The 19,126-nt window shown below is 45.0% G+C and overlaps 1 protein-coding gene across 1 annotated transcript in view; it reads right to left on the minus strand.

Annotated features, from left to right (window-relative positions):
- Positions 1-2,703, minus strand: part of LNX1 (ligand of numb-protein X 1) — a 174,853-nt gene extending 172,150 nt beyond the window's left edge. Inside the window, exon 1 of the mRNA XM_038556092.1 lies at positions 1,972-2,703. The gene's annotated coding sequence lies outside the window, so the exon portion shown is untranslated. The remainder of the gene's footprint in view (positions 1-1,971) is intronic.
- Between the last annotated feature and the right edge of the window lie 16,423 nt (positions 2,704-19,126).

The following is a 19,126-nucleotide window of genomic DNA, read 5'->3' on the forward strand; positions in this document are numbered from 1 at the left end:
ACAGGCACCCAGAGGCTGCTTTGGGCGGACAAAATTTGGAGTGGCTGCTCCAGAAGCAGGCTCAGGGTCTGTCTGCGACAGGCTGGCACTCTGATGAGGTGCAGAGGAGAAATATTCTCCTTCCACTCACCTAGTGAAGGATGGAGAGATTCCTGAATAAGTAGATATCCACGCGGTGCTGTGTATGTGGCTGGGGGTGAAACTGGGATTCAAAATCACATCGGCGCAGCTCCTTTCACTATCTTCACTGAGATAGTCCTTCACTACCTGCCTACACAACAGGGCCTCTACTGGGAAACGTCTTCCCGCCTCCCCCAACAGGCCCAGAATACCTACAGATGATCCCTCTGTCTGTGGTCCCAGGGCATTACTGCACCGCACGTAGCTGGTTGCACACAACTAATTCACAATGTTTGATCAAATTGAGAGTAGAGCTCCTCTCATCTGCACTCCTAGTATCTCCCATGGAAGCAGGCATGGGGTAATTAAATAGTATTTTTGAGCGCTCATTACGTGCCAGCAAAGGCTTTACATGCATTCTCTCATTTAAACCTTAAGACAACTCCATGAACGAGGTGATACTATTATTCCCATTTTGCCTTTCAGAACACTGAGGTCATAAGAGTTAACTGGATTAACTCCAGGGCACAGAGCGAGTGGAAAATAGTACCGAGATTCAAGTCTAATTCCCAGAATGTGCTCTTCGTCGCCTGTTCTGTTGTCACCATCTTGCTCTGAATGTTCCATGAGCAAATTCCTACTGTGGGGAGTGGTCCCAATCTGAAAAGCTCCCCCTCAGTCAAAGTCCCCTCTTTATGCCAAGCTCAAGTGTGAAGCTCCTGTCCCGTGGAGAGTCTTCTCATGTACGACCTCCACCCTCGGCCCCCACAGTGCATTCCTTCAGCACGCCTTGGCCACATGGTTTGCACCGTGCTCCGATATGTGGCCCAGTGCTGGGCACCCAGAATGCAGCTTATCAACATTTGGTGAACTGGATTCGGCGCCCAGGGATGGATGTAAACAGCGATAAATAACAAGGTGGCATATCGTACTGGATACTCTATTTCTGGATTTTCTAGGCGAATGAGTTCCAATTTCTAAAATCCTATCCTCCCATCGGATCATTGGCCACAGAATATGTGGCAGAGAATATAGCCTGGTATTTTGGTTTGAAGAAGCACCTGGCTGGCTCAGTCTGTTGAGCATCCAATTCTAAATTTCGGCTCCGGTGGTGATCTTGGGGTCATGCTCGGCAGGGAGTCTGCTTGAGGATTCTCTCCCTCCTCCCTCGCCCCTCCCCATGCTCTTGCTCTCTAAATAAGTAAGTAAATAAATAAATCCTTAAAAAAAAAAAGGTAGAGTCACCGTTCTACTGCAAAGAGGCAGGAATAGAGACAGGATGTGCCCTCTGTTACTCACCTACCCACATGTTGGCAGGCAAGTCAAATTTCCCTGGACCTAAGTCTCTCCGTGAGTAAAACTGCAATGGCAATACCTATTTCCACTACAGAAATGAAGCAAAATAGGTGAATATGTTTCGGATACTGATGAGGAATAATGTTATATGAATCCAATTACTGTTAGTGGGGTTGTTTATGTTTTTACTGACCTGTTGGACCAGTAAAAAACAAACAAACAAAAAACCCCAACAAAATAAAAGAAGCAGTTTTTAGTTTTGAAAATGAAGGAAGAAGTTTCTTGTGAAGAGTAGCGCAATAAAAAAAAATCAGGTATTAAAAATGTAGATATCCTGAGGGCCTTTCTGGAGTGTTTTGAAAAAGACATACCTAGACATTCTAGCTTTTGGCTGTCTTCAACAACTTGGAGGGGCGGTGTGGTGGGTGCTGGGGGGTGGGTGGTCGGGCTAAGGGTGGGAGGCTGGGCTGGGAGAGTTAGGAGCAAAGTGTCTCAAATCGCAAAGTGTCTCAAATCACATGAGATGTTCCCTGGAGGGGGAGGCGGGACTCTTACCTTTGCTGCACGGTGAACCGGTTCCCAGTCGTGTGAGGCCTCGGGTGGGGGGCAGTCCGCTTGGGAGCTGATCTTCTGTGGCCCAGGGAGATTTTCTCTCTCTTTCCTGTGTCTCCTCTTCCAGACAGGCATGAAAACCATTCGGCCTTGGAGGTAATCAGCTCACCTCCTGCCCCTTTTGCAAGGCTTTGTGTCATGCTGATCCATGAACCCGAGAGCAGCCTCCCAGGAGCTTCCAGGGAGAGCAGCCCCCCCACCGAGCAGCGCTCATTAGCATCAGTGACTAATCTGTTCTGGTCTGGAAGGGGCCCAGGCTCCCTTGACCGTCCCTGTGCTCTCAGGAAAAGCCAGGATCCTTTTGTTCACCTTTCGGCCTGCCAAGTCAGTCCTACCGCACCCCTGAATGTTGTTTTCCTGCAGGCAATGGGAAAATGAGCTGGGAGCCAGAGAAGGGAAATCAACAAGGAAGTAAACACAGGGTTCACTGCACCTTCAGGTCCAGGTCGTCCCCAGGGCCTGGGACATCCTCGTGCTGGGACCAGTTCCTCAACAGGCAGGGGCTGCTGCCTGGACGGGCCTCAGAACCCTGGGCGTCTTCTTATTTTTAATTATGCAGAGAAGCATGAGCTGAAATGGGTATCAGACAAATCAAGGCATCCCGACTCGTTCCACGGCCTTGCCAAGACTTTAAAAGATTTTCCATAGGCAGCATCTCTTATAACGGAACACGGCCTGATGTTTGTCAGACAAAGAAGAAAAAGATGAGCAAGTTCATGGCTGATATTAGTTAAGACCTTTAACTCTAAAGAGACAGGACTGTTGTTTAAATAAAAGGTAAAAAAAAATAAAATAAAAAAAGCAGTTTTTATTTTTGAAAACGAAGGAAGAAGTTTCTCGTGAAGACTAGCACAATAAAAAAAAAATCAGGTTTAAATAAAGGTTTCTCCTACTTACTCGTGAACAGCGGGGTCAGCATCCGCAGCCCAGCAGCATCTCTGCCAACATCTGTCGAGGGCTGACTGGCTGCAGGGTCCTGTGCCATGGCCTGACCTGCATTATTATCTCATTTACTTCTCCACATAGTCCTACAGTTATCATTCCCATCGTATAGGCGAAGAAACGAAGGATTCGAGAGCAAAGTGCTCCGGCCAAGCGCTCCAGAGAGGTGTGAATGGAAAAATTGCCCTTTTGGAAGTGTGGCCTTCCCCACCAGTCAGCTTCAGGACTTCTGTTCACTGGCATCTCTGGCGATGGCCAAAGAGCTTGCTCCCTGGGGCTGTGAGTTCGATGCCATCTTTATATAACTTGTTTGTAGCACACACCGGGCTGGGCACCTCCTCTTGTCTCAACCACAGTGGGGCTGCTGGCTGCTATAGACCCGGCTCCCCCCTTGGGGCTCCTATTTACGCACAAGGAAGTGGGCTACAAATCTCTGGGCCTCTCTGTGTGCTTTGATCATGGTCTGATTGTGAGTATGCCCTTCTGGTTTTAGGAGCCTAACAGTTATGAGCTTCTTTTAATCAATAATCCAAGGGATGAATGACAAGGAGTTCACAGCCTGAAAACCTCTCCCTGGTGAGAAAAAAAAAAAAAAACACAAACCAGCACATGTGTTCCCAGTCCTCAGGTCACACTGCAACGTGTTTTGGTTTTATTGGCCTCCTCCTTACTTCCAATTGTTAGCATTTAGCTCTCCTGTGCCACGGCGGTTCCCCGGGACAGCTGGCCGCTGGTCAAAGGAAAGTAAAACCGTTAATTAGGAGACAAGGAGATGCCTCCCAGCGGGGTCAAAGTTGTCTGTTTTTGTAAATATAGGAGTTGCGACATCAGGGCAGTTGCTCACCCTTGTTACCCTGGGGTTGGTTTGGGTGGAGCTTTGGGGTGTCTGGCTCTGAGGCCACATAGGCCTTGAAACGTGAGGTTGGGCAGCTTTCCGTCCTCAGCAGAGACTAAAGATTGATTTGTTGGAATTATGGCAATAAAGAAAATTGGAAAGGGGCTGGGCATTGATTGTAGGTATCATTTCATTTGTCTTTCCCAGTGGTTTACAACTAAACACGTGTCCAGATATGTTTATAGACTCTGATCTTGGAGGTCTTTGATGAGGAAAGGCAATTTATAACAGTCAAATGGGACTTTTCAACCTTATCATTTGAAACCAAAAAAAAAATCAAAATGTTGGAAAGATGCTGATGTAACAGGGGCTTTCATGTTCCTCATCTGCTTGCCAGCTTTGCCCCACCGGGGAATAAAGACAGCAGATTTGGGGACTCTCAGAAGCTCGGGGCTTTCCACTCCGAAAGGTGAGGTAGATGGATTTTGTTTCACCTTCCTGTGAGCATCTGGATCAGTGCTGATTGAATGGCTTCCAATGGTTAAGTCCATCCTGGGATTCACAATAAACACACATACCCCCCGAAACATATTTTTTGCACGGTCATGTACCCGAGGCAGCTCACTGTTTCAAACTGGAAATGGAGAGAAGTCACGGATGAAAAACAGGACATATTAATTTAGCTTTACAAATGTGCCCTTTCCAAAGCCAGAATTACTCACTCCCTGGCAGCGCACAGTGTGGAGACCTGGGTCTGCTCAAACCCCATGGCTTTAGTGTCCTTTCCATTTGGTGTGGGACATTCCTGCTGAGTGACAGGATCCAACTCAGCAGAAATGTCCAGATGCAGTTAAAATCCCGCTCGTCATTGGAAGGCAAATACAACTGCACCATGTGAGGGTCCCCCAGAAGCAACCTGTCCAGTCGTACGCAGACCAAACGTCTTCATTTCTGGTGCATGTGGAGGGAGGGCTAGGACGGCTGTGAAATGGAAAATTGCAGAGGAGCTTGTTCAATATTCTGTAGTAAAGAAGTCAGAACCTGAGCGAGTTTTCCCTCAGGCCTGCTTTGCTCTTGCACGTTGCTCAGCCTGAACGTGGATGGATCACAAGAGGAGCGAGAACGTGGCTTCCTTGGACCATCATGGACTGGCTGCTTTCCTTTCCCTCCTGTTGACACACAACTGAGAGCTTTTCCACCCTGTCCTACAAGTGGGGGAGGCAGTGAGGAGTGCAAACTGCCCCCCACCGGGAGGCTGTAAATGCCATCTCCGTGTCAACACTTCCAGAGTTGTGTCTCTGCCTCAGACCTCTCTTCTGAGCTTCCAACCGCGTTCTCAGTGTCGCGCAGCCATCTCAGACTCCACCTACCCAAAGCCAACTTGCCCCTCCTCCTGTGTCCACCTCAGCTAACACCCCTTGCTTTCCCCCAAGCCCCCCAGCCTGGGGGTCACCCTTCCTTAGCCTGTCCTCCTGTCCGACACCCAGTCCATGAGGACATTCTGTCAACACCCCCTCCAGAACTTACAGCAGGACCAACCACGGCCTCCTGTTCCCGCTACCACAACTGCCTGCCCTCCATCCCACCCCGCCCCCCTTAACTGCAGGAATCTCCTAGCTGGCCTCCCTGGCTGGCTTCCTTGCTTTTCTTCTTGCCCCAGTCTCTCCACCAAATCTGTACCCCACATTCCAGCCCAACTAGACTTGGAAAAATCTAATTCAGATTATGCCATTGGCCTTTCTAAAGGCCTCCAGGCTCTTCAGCACACTAAGGGATACAGAATCTTTTACCTGGCCAGCTAGGTTTGGCTTTATTCGGTCCCTGCTCATCTCTCCAGTGTTACCTCGGCGACACCCCCTCTTCGGCCCACTCTGACCATACTAGCTTGCTGTCAGCTTCTTGAACATTCCAGGATTTTTCTCCATCTCATGGCTTTGCTGTTTCTGGACTGGCTCGTACTGACCTACAGTCTTCTCCCGCCACCCCTTCCCCCTAAGTAAAATCCACGCCAAATCCCTCTCACTTCCTGCCTTTTTCTCATCCTTCGTGTCTCAGCTCAAGTGTCATTTCTTAGAGACACCCTTCAACACACATCATTTCCTTTGTAGTTATGATTTGCCCTCCTATACCCACCCCTCCACCTACCACTTGGTTTCCTTCCCTGAAAGCAGGAACTGTGTCCGTGTTGTTTGCAACTACATGTCCAGCTGCATGACGGAATGAGTAATTGAATAAGAAAATATTTTCTCCCCTAGCTGGAGAGAACAGACAGATGGTCACCAGAGGGGAGGTGGGTGGGGGGGGGTGAAATACGTGATGGGGATTAAGAGGACACTTATCATGAGGAGCACTGAGTAATGTCTAGAATTGCCGAATCACTAGATTTGCTCCTGAAACCACTAGAACACTGTATGTTAACCATATTGGAATTAAGATTTTAAAAAAACCCTAATAAAGATACAATAATAAAAAGAATTTTTTTTCTCTCTCTCTATTCAGCTCACCTAAGGAACCTCAGTTTCTTTGATACCTATTGAGGGGTACTTGATTGTTCTTACTTGGAAGCAGATTCAGTTTACGCTGGGTACAGATAACGAGCAAATGACAGTGGTTTTCAAGAATCTAACCAGGTCCTCCCTTCAGTGGAAGCACTTTCTACTGCTTCTGGGATGGCTGTTCCACAGTCCAGGGAAACAGGCAGGGGGAGTGGGGCAGCAGCCTGCTACGGACCCAGGACTAGTGTGTTTCTCGCTTCCGTGTTAGATTGTGTAATTCATTCCCCATGAAAATAGTAGGGAAGAGTGGAAACTGTTCTGTTATAAAAACGTTTGGAGGCCAGCTTTGGGGAACCAAAGACCATTTAGACGTAGAACATCAGTTTATGGGGGAAAAGTGTTCGGAATTCTAACAACCAACACACCAACCAGCCAACCAAACAAACAAAACAACAACAAAATCTCTCTCAGAACAAACACTTTCTAAGTGGGAGTGGCCTGTTGTGTGTTTTATATGAATTCAAATATATGGTGACTCGGCCACACCTTCCCAGACATCTCTTCTTAGGTGCTGGTGAGCATGCATCCGATAGCATTGGGAATGCCTATGAGGTAGTTTATTCAGCCAGGAGTTGTATTTATTTGTGTTGAGGCAGAGCCAAGAAACATTTATTTTCCTGTCTGTATTTCAGAAGGAATCCCCCATTCATTCCCCAGAAAGAAGCAATATGGAGTCACATCTCCAGGTGCCTCCCCAGCTCCTCGCTTCTTCCTCCCAAGAGGAGAAGTAATGACCAACCTGACTGGTGAGACAGGAGAGCCCATCCTTCCCTGGGACCTCTTATTCAAGGCCGTTGGGCCGCTGCATTGAACGCAAGGGCCTCCCTCCCATTGCCTCTTGGATTTTGGATGGTGAGACTTGGATGAATGCAGGGGCGGCCCATGCAGCATCTAGTCTCCCTGCTTTAGGCAGGCCATATGGGGGTGCCAGGCCAGCTGATGCAGGTCTCTGCTTCCCTGCTTCCACTTTCTTCCCTCTCTCAGGTTGGAGGTGTAAGACTGTTGTGGCTCCCATAGTTCAGGGAAGGCAGGATGAAGCTCTGTACTATTCTCAGTCCAGCTTGTCAGAAGGTAGCAACGATATTAAGATCTCTTTTTGACTCTTTATTTCAATTCTCAATGAGAAGGAGACACCCATTCCCCCCCAGGGTCAGCAATTTGCATTTTATTTGAATCTGTCACTTTTATAAATAACTTTTCTATGCCTGGGCATAAAATGCTTGTGAAAATAACTCTCACACTGGAATTAGAAAGTATGTAAATCGGGCACTTTCCTTGTCTACAAAACCAGCCTTCCTACATCCTGGATTTTTCAGCAAAACCTAAGCAAACTCCCTGAGGATTTTATATTAAGAGGCTTTGCCCTTGAATCAACCCAATTGGATGCACAGCCATGCATCCTATCTCCTTCTCTAGGATTTCTCTTCTACACTTTTGCCATCCAGAGAATAGTTTTGCAGTGCTTTGCCCGCCAATAGCTATTATATCATGGAAGGGAACGGGCCTCAAAGGATGTAGAGGGCTTGCTCAAAACCACAGTGAGTCTTGGAGCTCCGCAGACAGATCAGAGGTTGGGCTCCCAAACCTGTACACTATAAATTCCAAACTTCTTGGCAGGGGCTGTAGTTCTTAACTGCTTCCCACAAAAACCCAGTTTGCAATCTCTGGGAAATACTTTCTTTTCACATTTATACACCTTAGGTGCCCCAGATTTCTGTCTTGAAGGGGACTTGGAGACAGACATTCAACTGAAAGCAGTCAGGATAAACAAAATGAGTTGTTTACATCGAGAAAAATAAAGTTTCATTTGCAATGTCTCTGAGTTTTTTATCAGACTGGGAAAAGCACGTAAGCTTAGATTCTTCCAGTAAATCATAAATATTAGAGGTTCTGAGCAACCTGCTTATGATCCCCAGGGGTTAGGAAGATGTCATCTCGACCTATATATTTCTTTATTTGATGCTTTTTTTGAAATTGGGGATATTTCCCTTTGAGGGGAAACCATCTCTCTCAGGACGCTGCAATGCCACGAGACTAAATATTGTACATTCTGGGACTGACAGGAAGAAGAGAACCAAACTCTCATGATTAGGAAGAGACTCCAGTCTCCTCAAGGATTTGGTTTCCAGCCCCGAGGATACTGTCAACACTTAATAAATAAGTGAAAAGAGCAATAATAAATATTATGAGTGGAAATAACAATGTGAGGTGCACTCCGATTTCTTACAATCCAGGAAGAAATGTGCAGAGTTATCTCAGGCTTTGGGAAAAATCCCAAGATTCTGTGATACTTACCTCTACTTTCAGGGGACAAAGGCCTTTAGATTCCTTATTTAGAAAAGACCCGGTTGGGTGCACTAACTGATTGGGATATTTGATTTTTAAAACCACACTGCAATGAAAAAGCGACTGGAAAACATATAGGAGCATTTGTTTTTAAATGTGGAGTTCTCTAAACTGGTCCAGACAGCTGGACCCCATTTTGTGTTTGTTTTTTCAAACAGATTCTTAGTGTTCTAAACTAGATCCATCTGTACGTACTAATTGCATTCCACTGACTAGGTTGGATGTCGTCTTTTTGGGAAAATCTCATTTAAAAGGAACACGGATGCTTAAATCTCATTGTAGCTGCTTTATTATTGGAGTCTCCATGCTATACTTCGTTGGAGAGCATTCATCGCGGTACACCAAGCCCATGCTTGGGTGCTGGGGCCATGTTGTGCGGTTACGAGAACTTAAATGCCCAGAGCAATCATGCCAGCTGGCCTCTAAATGCTCTCAAATGGATTGGTACCTTCTTCACTCTAGTTGCTCATTTACATGTATACATAAAAATGCTTTGGAATACCACGATAAATTATTTTTTGTTTAAAAAAGTATAAAGTCAACATTCTGCGTGAAGAAACTCAAACAACTGCAAAGACAAAAGTGTAAAAAGTGTAAGTCTGCCTGCCTCTTGGCACTCATCATCGACAGCACACACACACACACACACACACACACAGATACCTTTATTCCTAGTCTCAAGGGATAATAAATATATATATAAATTGATTACAATATATATAGATAACTCTTTTTATATATAATATATTAGATACATATTATATATTTATATATAATATATATTAGATATATATTTATATATAGACATAGACATTTATATCTAATATATCTATTAGATATATATTATATATATAGACATAGAGATAGATCAGTGTGTGTGTAATTTTTTTAAAAAAGCTTTTGTTGGCAGCCTTCTGTACTTAATTTATTTCCAAAAAAGCTTTCAGAAATAGAAAAAGTATCTTTGGGCACGCACACACATACGCACACAGGTCACAAACCATTTGCATTGCTTACTCATTATCTAATGTTGCCTAACCAATCACTAAAACCCAGTGGCTTAAAATAACACCAATCATTTCTTCTCTCTCAATTTCTACGGATCAGGAAGGAGGGAGTGGCTTGACTGAGTGGTTCTGGGTTTTGGGCGGTTTGGGGGGCTGTCACGACATTGTAGCTCGAGATTGGCTGGGGCTGCAGTCATTTGAAGATTTGCCTGGGGCTGGAGGGTCTGCTCCCAAGGTCGCTCACTCCCACAACGACATATTGGTGCCAGCTGTTGGCAAGAGGCCTCCGTCCCTCTTCGTGAGGGCCTCTCCCCAGGCTGCTTGGATTTCCTCAGGGAATGGCATCACACTTTCTCCACAGGGAGAGGCCCAAGAGCAAAGGAGGAAGATGTCATGCCGGTGACAACCTGGCCTCAGATGTCACACACCACCACACACTGGAGTGCAGCCCAGGCTCAAAATGGACTACATACAGACATGAACCCCAGGAAGTGAGGACGATGGGGGGGAACTTTGGGGGATGTTTATGAGACAGCAACTCCCATTAAGAGGTAGAGTCTATCTCCTCACTTCTTGATTCTGCTCGAGCATCACAATTTGTTTTGACCAATGGAAACTGAGAGGAATGAGCTGGCGAGGATACCGAGCCAAAGCTGCAAGATGTGCCCTTTTGGCTGCCTCATCCTCTTGGAAAGCCACTGCTGTGCGAACAGCCTGCACTAGCTCTCCTTGAGGATGAGGAGACAGCACCCGGCTGGCCCTGGCACCCTTGTTTCAGCCTCAGGTGTATGAGTGAGCCCAGGCAACGCAGCATATGTCAAAGACAAGTGGTCCCAGGGGAGCCCAACCCAAATTGCCAAACCACAGAATCGTGAATAAATATACATGATTGTTGTTTGAAGGCACTAAAGCTTCTGGGATGGTTTGTTATGCAGCACTGGGAAACTGATGCAATATGCTAAACAAGTCTATATTTTCTTATTTGTGAATTCGAGAATATATTGTAGGCATCCTTTCATCCAAGTAGGTACAGATCTTCCTCATGTTTTAGAAAATGTTCCAATCGGGAAATTTCATAATCTAGAAATGCCATCATGATTTAGGATACTGCTAGTGAACATTCAGGTTGTTGACAACATTTTTGCTAATGCAAACAACGCTTTATGCACTTTATTGCATTATATCCATGGAAGTGGAATTGCTGGGTTAAGGGGATTATGTGCTCACATATTTGATGGGCCAAATTGTACTTCAGAATGGTTGTGCCAATTTCCATCCCACTGACAATATCAAATTTTAAAGAAAAGTCCTAAGAGCTAGTTTATGCCCTCTTCTTAAAGTTACTTAAGTTCAAAGCCAGGGGATTGGGAAACAGAGCTGAGGTGACGTACAGGACTGTGTAGAGCTAGTACTTTCTCTCAAGCTGTCCTAAGAACAGCCCAAGGAACACAATGTGAAAATTCCAAAGGTATGTGAGAGAGAAATAGATGGACTCTTGGCGGCAGCTGGCTCCTCCCACAGGACCCAAAGATACTTTCTCTATCTCTGAAAGCTTTTTTGGAAGTAAATTAAATCCACACAGTGGCCAACTAAAAATCTTTTTTTTTTTTTGAACTATGACAATAATTGGCATTAAGTCTGAGGTATTAAACATAGCAACTGTGGTTAAAGTCCTGTAAAAGTTTAATGTTTTTGCACCTGACATCCAACTGGTCAGTCAAATTTTTAGGCATAGCTTTTCTTTTTTTATTGGAGTTCAATTTGCCAACATATAGCATAACACTCAGTGCTCATCCCATCAAGTGCCCCCCTCAGTGCCCGTCACCCAGTCACCCCCACCCCCCGCCCACCTCCCTTTCCACCACCCCTTGTTCGTTCCCCAGAGTTAGGAGTCTGTCATGTTCTGTCTCCCTCTCTGATATTTCCCACTCATTTTCTCTCCTAAAGGGGACTTTATTCCCTTTCACTATTTTTTATATTCCCCAAATGAATGAGGCCATATAATGTTTGTCCTTCTCCGATTAGGCATAGCTTTTGGATGAACCCCCAGATCGCAGGAGATTCTCTCTGATCCTAGCCGCACCATTAATGATGCTTCACATATAGCATGTGACCGATACTATTCAAAGGGATTTACATATATTGTTGTATTTAATTCATGCAGCAGAGGAAGAAACTGAGGCATGGAGTAAGTAACTTATTCGAGTTTATGGTAGTAATGAGTAGAGAAGACGGCCTTCTAATCAGTTTGATTCCAGAGGCTCTGATATATCACCTTCTGTGTGGTAGACCTGTTAGCTGCCCATTCCCATCATTCTTCCTTCCAGGAAGAAGCCAGAGAGGTGTTTTCTTCCCCGGCAGCTAACAGGTCTACCCAATAGTATTACACAATACTGGCCAATGGGACCTTAGGAAAAGTCAGCTGGGAGACATCTGGGGAAGGCTTTCCACCCTAATAAAAGAAGATATATGGAAAGCAAGCTCCCTCCCCACCCCAACCTCTGTCCCAGATATTGTGGGGTATAAAAGTGCTGCCTAAATGTAGCAGCCTTTTTGTACCTATGTTGCCAACCTTGAGATGGCAACATAGAGAGATGAAAAGAGCCTTATCCCTGATGATGCTATTGATCTGTTGATCCAACCCTGGCCTTGCCTGCCTACCTCTCAAATTCTTGTTTTGTGAGATTACTAAATGGAGGTATTCTGAAATACCTGAAAGCAATGCGACTACAACATGACTGTTACACCGCCTCTCAGAGGATTTGATTAATTGTAACCTGAGTATGTTGAAATTGTACATTAAAATTTTAAACACAACCAAGAAATCTTAAAAGAAGAATCCAGGGCACTAGTTCCATATATAATAACCAAACTCCTGCTTGATTCTACTCTCTCAGCCAACACAGGAAAGGTTATTAATAACAAGTTTCATCCCTTTAAAATGACTCATATGAAAAGAAAAGTGCAAAAGCTAACTCAGTTTTTAAGTGATGGGGACCCTGGCTTTATTTTATTTTATTTTTATTTTTTAAAGATTTTATTTATTTATTCATGATAGTCACAGAGAGAGAGAGGGGGGCAGAGACACAGGCAGAGAGAGAAGCAGGCTCCATGCATCGGAAGCCCGACGTGGGATTCGATCCCGGGTCTCCAGGATCACGCCCTGGGCCAAAGGCAGGCGCCAAACCGCTGCGCCACCCAGGGATCCCGGGACCCTGGCTTTAAAAAGTGCTCCCCAACCTCACTGGCTGTGCCAAGGCCTAGTACTAATTGTTGAAATAAGGGAGAATTAGAAATTTGAATTGGAAGTGCCCCCCCACTTGGACCCCACTGTGGACCAGAAAGCTCACATTCTTCCCTGCCCTTGTACCATGAGTAGTTTTTAAAAATGTATTTAATCATTCACCAAGAAATGGTCATCCAGCTATACTTTCAAAGTCAAAAAGTTCGAAAGGCTCCAATTTCTACCTGTCTCCCTCGGAAAACCAGATCCTCATTCTCTGACATTCCAAGAATGGCTATAATCCAAGGAAAGGAAATCTCGAAAGCACTTTCAGTGGAGAACACAAAAGTTTTTGCTTCAGATCATGTTGCCCTGCACGGTATAACCTCACTGAGGATGAATTAATCCGGGCAAATCTCACCCTGCCAGGTAAGCTAGCAGCACCTGCTGGGGCGATTGTCGTTGGCAGTGGGCGAGGGGGAACTTTGGAAAAAGACAGTGGTGGAGGACGAGGGGGAGGACCTGTGGCTGCCCCGAAACTCACTGCGGCCAAATGGGCTGCACTGGAGTCCTGCTAACTGCCTTCTTCTCGGTATCTCCTTAGGAAGAAAGGCAAAGCAAAGAACTCAAATCTCTGCCCCTCCAGCACTGGAGGACGAACAAAAGGAAAAGTTCCTGGGTAGCCCTGTGCTAATTTTAGAATTGCAGAGCTCAGGACCTAAGCCAACCAAGCTCATGCAAACGTTGTGGGCAAGCAATGCCACGCCAGCTGCTCTGGGCCAGGCCAAACATGTGGCAGGTGAAAGCGGATAACGTTTCCTCCCAAACATTTGTTTATTATTCTTTACAATCTTTGTTCTTAGAGAAGAATGAGATTGGCTAGAATTTTGAATCCATGTGGATTTTTTTTGCTTGCTTATTTATTTTGAAGTCTCTTGATTGGTTTTCTCACATGAAAACTTAAAGCTTCCTCCACAAAGAAAAAAAAAATCTCAACAACCCCAAAATGGATAAGGGAACAAGTGAGAGCCTCTTGGCCTTGCCTGCCTGTGGCCCTCCTGTCTCGCTGTAGAGGGTTAGTCCCCACTTAGGCTCACTGTTACTCATTCGGTTTGTATCCTTCTGAACTTTTTTCTGTGCACATGAACAGAAGATAAACTATTTTAAAAGAAAATCCACTGCCACATGTTCTTGAGGTGACTAATAACTTCTGTTCCCATTCTCGAACATCTTAGAAAGATGAGAGGTAGCAGATGGTCCTGTGCTCAGGACTCCCTGTCAGTGTCCACATATTCTCTTGAGACTTCCAGATCGGATTTAATTAACTGAACTTTACGTAGCTGCATGTGGCCACCACGTCAGACAGTGCGGGTCTACAGAAATTAATCTTTCTCCAAAGAGATCAAATTCCCCAAAATGGAAGACTCTCACCCATGTCCCCCCTGCTTCCTCTATCTGGGCTCCTTTTCAGTGATCTAATCCTGATCCATTTACAACTTGGGCTCTGAAACTATAACCTTGAGATAGGGGTGATAAATTTTAGAACTGTCACACTCATTGGAAGTGAGCAACGGAGCCGGAGAATTGGGTTGTTTGCCAGTTGCTGTTTCCCTTTTGGAACAAAGTAAAATATGAACTCTCCATAATCATAGACTGGGAAGTCAATGGGGTCCATTTCTTTGCCTTTAGGAGGACAATCCCATAAGTAAATCTGGTTAGATGTTCACATATTAATTGCTAAGAGGCCTCCAAAGAAGGAAACAGCCAGCCTGCCTCAGTACCCCAGGCCAATGTTTAATTGGCCTCCCCCTAAAATGCTCAGGGGGTGTTTGGGTTCTTGTCTGCTTTGACTCTTCTCTGTTTCCTGGTACTCACGGTGGAGTGAGTCATCATCTTTCTTCTTAGATTCCACTTTAGAAAGACTTCACTCAGTTTCCCTATTTATTTTGTAAGCTTCTCATACTAGGATCCTGGGTAATCGTCACTAGTCATAAACACCAACCTTTGCCCTAAGGGGCAGTGAGCAAATAGCTGGAAAGGCTGAAGGTGATGCTTCGTGGAGACATGTGATATCAGACAGCCTGTGCTTGGAACCCGAAAGGGTATGATCTGTGACTGGTATAACACAGATGCACTTTCCCATTCAAAACTGGGTACGCCTCTTATTTCCCCTATGTCTTCTCAACTTGTTTGTGTAGCCAGAGGATGCTATTTTGCACAGAGGGTCATTTTGAAGCTTCCAAGCATTCTTGAGGCTGTAATCATATTTGGACTTAGTGGATACATGTGGTAGTTTCTTCGTTTCCCAAATGGCAGTGCAAAGTGGGGAGAAAAAAACCCTCAATTTTTTTCTGATTAAAAACTAATTTTAGTTATTTTTTAAAATACAGAAATTAGAAGAAATAAAACTCTTCCACTCAGTGCTCACAACTAGTAACATTTTTGATGAGTTTTATTTCAGATATTTTCCCCTGCAAGTCTACACAAATATATTACTCCATTCCAAGGCTAGCAACATCTGGAAGCCTGCGAAGGCAAAATGCATTTCCATCAAGAAAGTGATCATAAGGATCAGAAGACGGTACAACATGTTACATTTCCCCTGATATCCCATTTCAGGCCAAAAAGAGCCATGTAGGTGGGCACCTGGCCCTCAGCACCTTCTCTGATCTGCCTCTCCCTACTCCCCCTCCCCACACAACCCCCACAGTCTTTCCTAACCCCTGCTTGCTCCCAGAGGACCCAACTCCCTCCTAGAGGCCCAGGGCCTTGTCCTGCCTCATTCCTGAAGAGCTCTTCTTCCGGTACAGGAAGGATCACAGGCCTCCATGCTATACAGAGTGATCAGTTATAAGGACCAGCACTCTCCACCATGTTCATCTTGTCCACCTAAATGCCCCTGCCTCCCACCCCACTTATACCATTCTGCATTGGAAAGCCATTTAAAAAGTAGGGAGTGTGACTTAGTCTAGCACTCTGAGGATAGGAAGAGGCAATCAGGCCAGACTCCTGCCAGGGATGTCCCCTGTAAGCCTGGGTCTTCTCAATGGTCAAATGGACCGTGATACTTACCTTACAGGATTGTTGGGAAGATAAAATGAGCTCCATGGAGAAGTTTAAATAAAGCCAAAAGTAAGAGAGACTTCTAGATACCTGGCTTACTGTTCTCCAAGAGTCCCTGCAAAGTAGCAACACCCTCATGTTCCCAGATCTGGCCCTTAGCTTTATAGGTCCAGAATCTGGATGATTCGTTCATCATCCATATAGGGCCCTGGGGTGGGAGGAGCTGTTGTGCATAATTCAATGACTTAATTAAAATGTTTCTGGTGGAATTCTCACAGAATAATCTTACTAAGTCCTTCAAGGGATAATACAATTCTCATAACGTTCTGAAAACATGCTGTGTGGCTCAGAAGAGGCGCCATATGATCCCATATGCTTTTCTTCATCTTCCCAATCAAAGTAGAAATTCTAATGAGAACAGGAAATGGAAAAATTTGGTAGGTGATTCTTCAAAACAGCCTCATGACCCTGGGGCAAATTGTTCACTGTTTGGTCTTCGGTTTCCTCGTTGGGAAAATGAATGGTTATCTGTAAGGTGCTTTCCAGACTTCAGGGTCTGTTCTGTCTGTATTCCACAGGGTCTAGAATGGCACTGGAGCGAAGACAGCACTCGGTAAATACTTGTTGATTGAAATCGGGCCAGAGTAGCAAGATGCACTTTTTAAAAGCTGTCCTTCCATGAGTGCCAGAACAAAGTGTTCCCACAAGGGTGTGGAAGACTGAAAGACTAATGGAAGGTTTTTGGGAAACCTTCAAGCAACAGGGGAGAGTCCCCCAAACAGAACTTGGCTAGATTACCATAGGAGAAATAGCAGGAAATTGCACAACTTTGTAGGAACCAGATTAAAAGTGCTAACGGAAGGAGACATTCCACTTTCAAAAGACATGAAGCAGGAGGCAAGATCCATTTGTTGCTCAGAGCAAAATAATGTAGGAGGTCACCCGGCTCTAAAAGTCCGCTCCCCCACAAAAGGTCTTTGTCTTAAAAATAAGACAAAGCGTTATCACTCCCACCGGCAAAGTGCTCTAATGTTTCCATTAAAGTTTTCTTCCTTGACTCCCTTAAATACCCAATTTTATCTCCTTGTCCCGAAGGGAAAGGGGTCTTTTGATATAACAATGCATCCAAGTCTCCAATGGATGCTTTTTATAGAAGCCTTCAGCTATCAGGATGCACTGTGCTCCTCCCAGGTTGCACTGAGGGGAATCAATACTCTGAAGGGAAGCCAAGGGATCCAAAAGAGAAGTGGTAGGAGAGAGGGCACAACAAAATGGAGATATTTATATGATTAAATTAGGCCACAGGACATTCCCAACAGTGGCTGAGACTGGTTGTTGTCTCCTAACATCTATTCTCCCTTCAGAATAGACACTTAAGCCAGGTACATGGAAGTGCCATTAAAGAATTGATTGCTTTGCAGAGAGGTGTGGCCATGTGACTGGGATCTGGCCAGTGGAATTTGATTGGAAGTGATGCATAGAGATTTCTCACCATGTCTTAAAGGGAAGAACTGTGTCCTCCCTTTTTTTTTTCCTCCACCGTCTGGCTGGAATGTGGATATTAAGGTGTGAGCTAGAGCAGCCATCTTGGGGCATGTTATGGACTGAATTCCATCCTCCTCAAATTCATATGTTGAAGCCTTCACTCCCAGTGTAACTGTATTTGAAGATAAGGCCTTTAAGGAGGCTATTTGGGTTATATGAGGTCATAGGGAGGGGCCTTATTCCAACAGGACTTGTGTTATTATAAGAAGAGACACCAAGGGCAGGCATACACAGAGAAAAGTTTATGTGAGGACATAGCGAGAAGGCAATTATGTGCGATTCAGGAAGAGAGTCCTCACTAGAAACCAACATTGCCAGGACCTTAATTCTTTGACTTCCAGCTTCCAAAGCTGTGAGAAAATAAATTTCTATTTAGCCCTCAAGTCTGTGATATTTTGTTATGCAGCCATAGAAAACTAACATAGGTCACGAGATAAAAGTCATGTGTTGAGGATGACAGAACAATAAGATTCGCAGAAGCCAAGCTTCGTGGTGGTTGTAAAGTTGCCATACTAGCCCTGGATCACTTCCCTGGTCTTCCACAGGAAAGAGCACAAACTTCCATGGAATCACTGTTATTTGGGGGTCTTTGTTAAAGCATCAAAGTTTGTTCCCAAACTAATATAGCAGCCCTCTTAGGTAAAAAAGGATTGGCAGTTTAAGAGAAACATTCCTATGTTGTATGTTTGTAATTAGTGATATGTCTAACTTTACTGTATGGTAATGTCAGTTAATAAGTCATCCAGAGTGAAAAAAATCATTCTCAAATGTATCCTTTGGTCTCACAACCTGATTAAAATCCTTAACTGATTATTTATTTATTTATTTATTTATTTATTTATTTATTTATTTTAGAGATTTTATTTATTCATGAGAGACAGGGAAGGGGGGGCGGGGACAGATATAGGCAGAGGGAGAAGCAGGCTCCATGCAGGGAGCCTGACGTGGGACTTGAGCATGGGTCTCCAGGATCACACCCCGGGCTGAAGGCAGCGCTAAACTGCTGAGCCACCCTGGCTGCCCTTAACTGAATTTTTTTAAATGATTGATTGATTTATCTGAGGGAGAGAGAGAGAGAGACAGAGAGAGAGAGAGCAGGGACAGAGGGAGAGGGAGAGAATCTCAAACAGACTCGTCATTGAGCTTGGAGCTTGACTCAGGGGTTGATCTCACCACCCTGAGATCATGACTTGAGCTGAAATCAAGAGTTAGATGCTTTTTAAAAAATAATTTTATTTATTTATTTATGAGAGACACAGAGAGAGAGGCAGAGACACAGGCAGAGGGAGAAGCAGGCTCCATGCAGGGATCCCGATGTGGGACTCGATTCCAGGACCCTGGGGTCACACCCTGGGCTGAAGGCAGATGCTCAACTGCTGAGCCACCCAGGCAACCCAAGAGTTGGATGCTTAATCAGCTGAGCCACCCAGGCACCCCCTTGACTGAATATGGACTGAAAATAATGACTTGAACCAAGATGATCTCCACTAGATATGTGTTCTGCAAACTGTAATCCCTACAGGGACTCTCTAGTTCTTCTTTGTAGCTACCCTGCTCTGCCATTTTCCATTAGATACAAAAG

Source organism: Canis lupus, chromosome 13 (assembly GCF_011100685.1).
Source record: "Canis lupus familiaris isolate Mischka breed German Shepherd chromosome 13, alternate assembly UU_Cfam_GSD_1.0, whole genome shotgun sequence".
In the NCBI taxonomy this organism is placed as follows: domain Eukaryota; kingdom Metazoa; phylum Chordata; class Mammalia; order Carnivora; family Canidae; genus Canis; species Canis lupus.